The sequence below is a fragment of the Oncorhynchus gorbuscha genome, linkage group LG05, assembly GCF_021184085.1.
Source record: "Oncorhynchus gorbuscha isolate QuinsamMale2020 ecotype Even-year linkage group LG05, OgorEven_v1.0, whole genome shotgun sequence".
NCBI classification, from domain to species: domain Eukaryota; kingdom Metazoa; phylum Chordata; class Actinopteri; order Salmoniformes; family Salmonidae; genus Oncorhynchus; species Oncorhynchus gorbuscha.
Window position 1 is genome coordinate 9357223 of NC_060177.1, and position 8966 is coordinate 9366188.

Genomic DNA, 8966 nt, shown 5'->3' on the forward strand with positions numbered 1-8966 from the left:
TAAGGAAACCTATACGGTCTGCAGGAAAACCTAGTGTTCTTGTCATGTCTACAAAATACTAATCCCTCTTTCCACTCCTCTGCTATCTCATGTCCTTTCTTCTTCCTGTTCTCTCTCCCTCCTCACCTCTTTCCTCTCTCTTCCCTCTCTCCCTCCTCACATCTTTCCCTCCTCCCCTCCCTCCCTCCCTCACCTCTTTCCTCTCTTCTTTCCCTCATATCCTCTCTTCCCTCTCTCTCCCTCCTCACATCTTTCCCTCTCCTCCCTCCCTCCCCCTCCTCTCTTCCCTCTTCTCTCTCCCTCCCTCCCTCACCTCTTTCCTTTTCTTTCCCTCCTATCCTCCCTCCCTCTTCTCCCCTCCCTCACCTCTTTCCTCTCTTCTTTCCCTCCCTCCCTCTTCTCTCCCTCCCTCCCTCACCTCTTTCCTCTCTTCTTTCCCTCATATCCTCTCTCCCTCTCTCTCCCCCTCCTCACATCTTTCCCTCCCTCCCTCCCTCCCTCCCCTCCTCTCTTCCCTCTTCTCTCTCCCTCTCTCCCTCCCTCTTTCCTTTCTTTCCCTCCTCTCCTCCCTCCCTCTTCTCCCTCCCTCCCTCACCTCTTTCCTCTCTTCTTTCCCTCCCTCCCTCTTCTCTCCCTCCCTCCCTCACCTCTTTCCTCTCTTCTTTCCCTCATATCCTCTCTTCCCTCTCTCTCCCTCCCTCACATCTTTCCCTCTCCTCCCTCCCTCCCTCCCTCTCTTTCCTCTCTTCTTTCCCTCCCTCCTCTCTTCCCTCCCTCCCTCCTCTCTTTCCCTCTCCTCCCTCCCTCCCTTTCCTTCCCTCTTCTCCCTCCCTCCCTCACCTCTTTCCTCTTTCCCTCCCTCCTCCCTCCCTCCTCTCCCTCCCTCACCTCTTTCCTCTCTTCTTTCCCTCCCTCCCTCTTCTCTCCCTCCCTCCCTCACCTCTTTCCTCTCTTCTTTCCCTCCTATCCTCTCTTCCCTCTCTCCCTCCTCACATGTTTCCTCTTCTTTCCCTCCCCTCTTCCCTCCCTCCCTCACCTCTTTCCTCTCTTCTTTCTCTCCTTTTTTCTCTCTCCCTCAACTCTTTCCTTTCCTCCCTCCTCACATCTTTCCTCCTCTCTTCTCTCTCAGGTAGGGTAACTCAGACTGTTCTTTCCTCTCTCTCTTCCCTCTCTCTCCCTCCTCACATCTTTCCTCCTCTCTTCTCCTCTCAGGTAGGGTAACTCAGACTGTTCTTTCCTCTCTCTCCTCTCTCTCACATCTTTCCTCCTCTCTTCTCCTCTCAGGTAGGGTAACTCAGACTGTTCTTTCCTCTCTCTCTCTCCTCACATCTTTCCTCCTCTCTTCTCCTCTCAGGTAGGGTAACTCAGACTGTTCTTTCCTCTCTCTCTCTCCTCACATCTTTCCTCCTCTCTTCTCCTCTCAGGTAGGGTAACTCAGACTGTTCTTTCCTCTCTCTCTCTCCTCACATCTTTCCTCCTCTCTTCTCCTCTCAGGTAGGGTAACTCAGACTGTTCTTTCCTCTCTCTTCCCTCTCTCTCCCTCCTCACATCTTTCCTCCTCTCTTCTCCTCTCAGATAGGGTAACTCAGACTGTTCTTTCCTCTCTCTCCCTCCTCACATCTTTCCTCCTCTCTTCTCCTCTCAGGTAGGGTAACTCAGACTGTTCTTTCCTCTCTCTCTCCCTCACATCTTTCCTCCTCTCTTCTCCTCTCAGGTAGGGTAACTCAGACTGTTCTTTCCTCTCTCTCTCTCTCACATCTTTCCTCCTCTCTTTCCTCCTCCTCTCCTCTCAGGTAGGGTAACTCAGACTGTTCTTTCCTCTCTCTCTCTCCTCACATCTTTCCTCCTCTCTTCTCCTCTCAGGTAGGGTAACTCAGACTGTTCTTTCCTCTCTCTCTCTCCTCACATCTTTCCTCCTCTCTTCTCCTCTCAGGTAGGGTAACTCAGACTGTTCTTTCCTCTCTCTCTCTCCTCACATCTTTCCTCCTCTCTTCTCCTCTCAGGTAGGGTAACTCAGACTGTTCTTTCCTCTCTCTCTCTCCTCACATCTTTCCTCCTCTCTTCTCCTCTCAGATAGGGTAACTCAGACTGTTCTTTCCTCTCTCTCTCTCCTCACATCTTTCCTCCTCTCTTCTCCTCTCAGGTAGGGTAACTCAGACTGTTCTTTCCTCTCTCTCTCTCCTCCCTCCTCTCCTCACATCTTTCCTCCTCTCTTCTCCTCTCAGGTAGGGTAACTCAGACTGTTCTTTCCTCTCTCTCTCTCCTCACATCTTTCCTCCTCTCTTCTCCTCTCAGGTAGGGTAACTCAGACTGTTCTTTCCTCTCTCTCTCTCCTCACATCTTTCCTCCTCTCTTCTCCTCTCAGATAGGGTAACTCAGACTGTTCTTTCCTCTCTCTCTCCTCTCCTCACATCTTTCCTCCTCTCTTCTCCTCTCAGGTAGGGTAACTCAGACTGTTCTTTCCTCTCTCTCTCTCCTCACATCTTTCCTCCTCTCTTCTCCTCTCAGATAGGGTAACTCAGACTGTTCTTTCCTCTCTCTCTCTCTCTCCCTCCTCACATCTTTCCTCCTCTCTTCTCCTCTCAGGTAGGGTAACTCAGACTGTTCTTTCCTCTCTCTCCTCTCTCTCTCCCTCCTCACATCTTTCCTCCTCTCTTCTCCTCTCAGATAGGGTAACTCAGACTGTTCTTTCCTCTCTCTCTCCTCTCTCTCCCCTCCTCATCTTTCCTCCTCTCTTCTCCTCTCAGGTAGGGTAACTCAGACTGTTCTTTCCTCTCTCTCTCCTCTCTCTCTCCCTCCTCACATCTTTCCTCCTCTCTTCTCCTCTCAGGTAGGGTAACTCAGACTGTTCTTTCCTCTCTCTCCCTCCTCACATCTTTCCTCCTCTCTTCTCCTCTCAGGTAGGGTAACTCAGACTGTTCTTTCCTCTCTCTCTCCCTCACATCTTTCCTCCTCTCTTCTCCTCTCAGGTAGGGTAACTCAGACTGTTCTTTCCTCTCTCTCTCTCCTCACATCTTTCCTCCTCTCTTCTCCTCTCAGGTAGGGTAACTCAGACTGTTCTTTCCTCTCTCTTCCCTCTCTCTCTCCTCTCTCTCTCCCTCCTCACATCTTTCCTCCTCTCTTCTCCTCTCAGGTAGGGTAACTCAGACTGTTCTTTCCTCTCTCTCTCTCCTCACATCTTTCCTCCTCTCTTCTCCTCTCAGGTAGGGTAACTCAGACTGTTCTTTCCTCTCTCTCTCTCCTCACATCTTTCCTCCTCTCTTCTCCTCTCAGGTAGGGTAACTCAGACTGTTCTTTCCTCTCTCTTCCCTCTCTCTCTCCTCTCTCTCCCTCCTCACATCTTTCCTCCTCTCTTCTCCTCTCAGGTAGGGTAACTCAGACTGTTCTTTCCTCTCTCTCCCTCCTCATATCTTTCCTCCTCTCTTCTCCTCTCAGGTAGGGTAACTCAGACTGTTCTTTCCTCTCTCTCTCTCCTCACATCTTTCCTCCTCTCTTCTCCTCTCAGGTAGGGTAACTCAGACTGTTCTTTCCTCTCTCTCTCCTCACATCTCTCTTCCTCCTCTCTCTCCTCTCTCTCTCCTCCTCACATCTTTCCTCCTCTCTTCTCCTCTCAGGTAGGGTAACTCAGACTGTTCTTTCCTCTCTCTTCCCTCTCTCTCTCCCTCCTCATCTTTCCTCCTCTCTTCTCCTCTCAGGTAGGGTAACTCAGACTGTTCTTTCCTCTCTCTCTCTCCTCACATCTTTCCTCCTCTCTTCTCCTCTCAGGTAGGGTAACTCAGACTGTTCTTTCCTCTCTCTCTCTCCTCACATCTTTCCTCCTCTCTTCTCCTCTCAGGTAGGGTAACTCAGACTGTTCTTTCCTCTCTCTTCCCTCTCTCACATCTTTCCTCCTCTCTTCTCCTCTCAGGTAGGGTAACTCAGACTGTTCTTTCCTCTCTCTCCCTCCTCACATCTTTCCTCCTCTCTTCTCCTCTCAGGTAGGGTAACTCAGACTGTTCTTTCCTCTCTCTCTCCCTCTCTCTCCCTCCTCACATCTTTCCTCCTCTCTTCTCCTCTCAGGTAGGGTAACTCAGACTGTTCTTTCCTCTCTCTTCCCTCTCTCTCTCTCCTCACATCTTTCCTCCTCTCTTCTCCTCTCAGGTAGGGTAACTCAGACTGTTCTTTCCTCTCTCTCCCTCCTCACATCTTTCCTCCTCTCTTCTCCTCTCAGGTAGGGTAACTCAGACTGTTCTTTCCTCTCTCTTCCCTCTCTCTCCCTCCTCACATCTTTCCTCCTCTCTTCTCCTCTCAGGTAGGGTAACTCAGACTGTTCTTTCCTCTCTCTCTCTCCTCACATCTTTCCTCCTCTCTTCTCCTCTCAGGTAGGGTAACTCAGACTGTTCTTTCCTCTCTCTCTCTCCTCACATCTTTCCTCCTCTCTTCTCCTCTCAGGTAGGGTAACTCAGACTGTTCTTTCCTCTCTCTCTCCTCTCTCTCTCCCTCCTCACATCTTTCCTCCTCTCTTCTCCTCTCAGGTAGGGTAACTCAGACTGTTCTTTCCTCTCTCTTCCTCTCTCTCTCCCTCCTCACATCTTTCCTCCTCTCTTCTCCTCTCAGATAGGGTAACTCAGACTGTTCTTTCCTCTCTCTCTCCTCTCTCTCTCCCTCCTCACATCTTTCCTCCTCTCTTCTCCTCTCAGGTAGGGTAACTCAGACTGTTCTTTCCTCTCTCTCCTCTCTCTCACATCTTTCCTCCTCTCTTCTCCTCTCAGGTAGGGTAACTCAGACTGTTCTTTCCTCTCTCTCTCTCCTCACATCTTTCCTCCTCTCTTCTCCTCTCAGGTAGGGTAACTCAGACTGTTCTTTCCTCTCTCTCCCTCCTCACATCTTTCCTCCTCTCTTCTCCTCTCAGGTAGGGTAACTCAGACTGTTCTTTCCTCTCTCTCTCTCCTCACATCTTTCCTCCTCTCTTCTCCTCTCAGGTAGGGTAACTCAGACTGTTCTTTCCTCTCTCTCTCTCCTCACATCTTTCCTCCTCTCTTCTCCTCTCAGGTAGGGTAACTCAGACTGTTCTTTCCTCTCTCTTCCCTCTCTCTCTCTCCTCACATCTTTCCTCCTCTCTTCTCCTCTCAGGTAGGGTAACTCAGACTGTTCTTTCCTCTCTCTTCCCTCTCTCTCTCTCCTCACATCTTTCCTCCTCTCTTCTCCTCTCAGGTAGGGTAACTCAGACTGTTCTTTCCTCTCTCTCTCCTCTCTCCCTCCTCACATCTTTCCTCCTCTCTTCTCCTCTCAGGTAGGGTAACTCAGACTGTTCTTTCCTCTCTCTCTCTCCTCACATCTTTCCTCCTCTCTTCTCCTCTCAGGTAGGGTAACTCAGACTGTTCTTTCCTCTCTCTTCCCTCTCTCTCTCTCCTCACATCTTTCCTCCTCTCTTCTCCTCTCAGGTAGGGTAACTCAGACTGTTCTTTCCTCTCTCTCCCTCCTCACATCTTTCCTCCTCTCTTCTCCTCTCAGGTAGGGTAACTCAGACTGTTCTTTCCTCTCTCTTCCCTCTCTCTCCCTCCTCACATCTTTCCTCCTCTCTTCTCCTCTCAGGTAGGGTAACTCAGACTGTTCTTTCCTCTCTCTTCCCTCTCTCTCTCTCCTCACATCTTTCCTCCTCTCTTCTCCTCTCAGGTAGGGTAACTAAGACTGTTCTTTCCTCTCTCTCCCTCCTCACATCTTTCCTCCTCTCTTCTCCTCTCAGGTAGGGTAACTCAGACTGTTCTTTCCTCTCTCTTCCCTCTCTCTCCCTCCTCACATCTTTCCTCCTCTCTTCTCCTCTCAGGTAGGGTAACTCAGACTGTTCTTTCCTCTCTCTCTCCTCTCTCTCTCCCTCCTCACATCTTTCCTCCTCTCTTCTCCTCTCAGGTAGGGTAACTCAGACTGTTCTTTCCTCTCTCTCTCTCCTCACATCTTTCCTCCTCTCTTCTCCTCTCAGGTAGGGTAACTCAGACTGTTCTTTCCTCTCTCTCTCCTCTCTCTCTCCCTCCTCACATCTTTCCTCCTCTCTTCTCCTCTCAGGTAGGGTAACTCAGACTGTTCTTTCCTCTCTCTCTCTCCTCACATCTTTCCTCCTCTCTTCTCCTCTCAGGTAGGGTAACTCAGACTGTTCTTTCCTCTTTCTCTCTCTCTCTCTCCTCCTCACATCTTTCCTCCTCTCTTCTCCTCTCAGGTAGGGTAACTCAGACTGTTCTTTCCTCTCTTTCTCTCTCTCACATCTTTCCTCCTCTCTTCTCCTCTCAGATAGGGTAACTCAGACTGTTCTTTCCTCTCTCTCTCTCCTCACATCTTTCCTCCTCTCTTCTCCTCTCAGGTAGGGTAACTCAGACTGTTCTTTCCTCTCTCTTCCCTCTCTCTCCCTTCTCACATCTTTCCTCCTCTCTTCTCCTCTCAGGTAGGGTAACTCAGACTGTTCTTTCCTCTCTCTCTCTCCTCACATCTTTCCTCCTCTCTTCTCCTCTCAGGTAGGGTAACTCAGACTGTTCTTTCCTCTCTCTCTCTCCTCACATCTTTCCTCCTCTCTTCTCCTCTCAGGTAGGGTAACTCAGACTGTTCTTTCCTCTCTCTCTCTCCTCACATCTTTCCTCCTCTCTTCTCCTCTCAGGTAGGGTAACTCAGACTGTTCTTTCCTCTCTCTTCCCTCTCTCTCCCTCCTCATATCTTTCCTCCTCTCTTCTCCTCTCATGTAGGGTAACTCAGACTGTTCTTTCCTCTCTCTCTCCTCTCTCTCCCTCCTCATCTTTCCTCCTCTCTTCTCCTCTCATGTAGGGTAACTCAGACCGTTCTTTCCTCTCTCTCTCCTCTCTCTCTCCCTCCTCATATCTTTCCTCCTCTCTTCTCCTCTCATGTAGGGTAACTCAGACCGTTCTTTCCTCTCTCTCTCCTCTCTCTCTCCCTCCTCACATCTTTCCTCCTCTCTTCTCCTCTCATGTAGGGTAACTCAGACTGTTCTTTCCTCTCTCTTCCCTCTCTCTCCCTCCTCATATCTTTCCTCCTCTCTTCTCCTCTCAGGTAGGGTAACTCAGACTGTTCTTTCCTCTCTCTCTCTCCTCACATCTTTCCTCCTCTCTTCTCCTCTCAGGTAGGGTAACTCAGACCGTTCTTTCCTCTCTCTCTCTCCTCACATCTTTCCTCCTCTCTTCTCCTCTCAGGTAGGGTAACTCAGACTGTTCTTTCCTCTCTCTCTCTCCTCACATCTTTCCTCCTCTCTTCTCCTCTCAGGTAGGGTAACTCAGACTGTTCTTTCCTCTCTCTTCCCTCTCTCTCCCTCCTCACATCTTTCCTCCTCTCTTCTCCTCTCAGGTAGGGTAACTCAGACTGTTCTTTCCTCTCTCTCTCTCCTCACATCTTTCCTCCTCTCTTCTCCTCTCAGGTAGGGTAACTCAGACTGTTCTTTCCTCTCTCTCTCTCTCTCACATCTTTCCTCCTCTCTTCTCCTCTCAGGTAGGGTAACTCAGACTGTTCTTTCCTCTCTCTCTCTCTCTCCCTCATCATTTCCTCCTCTCTTCTCCTCTCAGGTAGGGTAACTCAGACCGTTCTTTCCTCTCTCTCTCCTCTCTCTCTCCCTCACATCTTTCCTCCTCTCTTCTCCTCTCAGGTAGGGTAACTCAGACTGTTCTTTCCTCTCTCTCTCTCCTCACATCTTTCCTCCTCTCTTCTCCTCTCAGGTAGGGTAACTCAGACTGTTCTTTCCTCTCTCTCTCTCTCTCTCTCCCTCACATCTTTCCTCCTCTCTTCTCCTCTCAGGTAGGGTAACTCAGACTGTTCTTTCCTCTCTCTCTCTCTCTCCCTCCTCATATCTTTCCTCCTCTCTTCTCCTCTCAGGTAGGGTAACTCAGACTGTTCTTTCCTCTCTCTCTCTCCTCACATCTTTCCTCCTCTCTTCTCCTCTCAGGTAGGGTAACTCAGACTGTTCTTTCCTCTCTCTCTCTCCTCACATCTTTCCTCCTCTCTTCTCCTCTCAGGTAGGGTAACTCAGACTGTTCTTTCCTCTCTCTCTCTCCTCACATCTTTCCTCCTCTCTTCTCCTCTCAGGTAGGGTAACTCAGACTGTTCTTTCCTCTCTCTCCTCTCTCTCTCTCCTCACATCTTTCCTCCTCTCTTCTCCTCTCAGGTAGGGTAACTCAGACTGTTCTTTCCTCTCTCTCTCTCTCTCTCCTCACATCTTTCCTCCTCTCTTCTCCTCTCAGGTAGGGTAACTCAGACTGTTCTTTCCTCTCTCTCTCTCCTCACATCTTTCCTCCTCTCTTCTCCTCTCAGGTAGGGTAACTCAGACTGTTCTTTCCTCTCTCTCTCTCCTCACATCTTTCCTCCTCTCTTCTCCTCTCAGGTAGGGTAACTCAGACTGTTCTTTCCTCTCTCTCTCTCCTCACATCTTTCCTCCTCTCTTCTCCTCTCAGGTAGGGTAACTCAGACTGTTCTTTCCTCTCTCTCTCTCCTCACATCTTTCCTCCTCTCTTCTCCTCTCAGGTAGGGTAACTCAGACTGTTCTTTCCTCTCTCTCTCTCCTCACATCTTTCCTCCTCTCTTCTCCTCTCAGGTAGGGTAACTCAGACTGTTCTTTCCTCTCTCTCTCTCCTCACATCTTTCCTCCTCTCTTCTCCTCTCAGGTAGGGTAACTCAGACTGTTCTTTCCTCTCTCTCTCTCCTCACATCTTTCCTCCTCTCTTCTCCTCTCAGGTAGGGTAACTCAGACTGTTCTTTCCTCTCTCTCTCTCTCCTCACATCTTTCCTCCTCTCTTCTCCTCTCAGGTAGGGTAACTCAGACCGTTCTTTCCGCTCTTTGCTCCCTCTCTACCTCTGTGGAAAAGGAAAAACCCAGGAGATAAAACACGAGTCATTCTCCATGAGGCACACTGCAAAACAGACTCCCTGACAGATTTGTAGAAGTTCTATTGTTCTATCTTAGATAACAGATATTCAGAGCTGCTGCTAAAATCACTGTC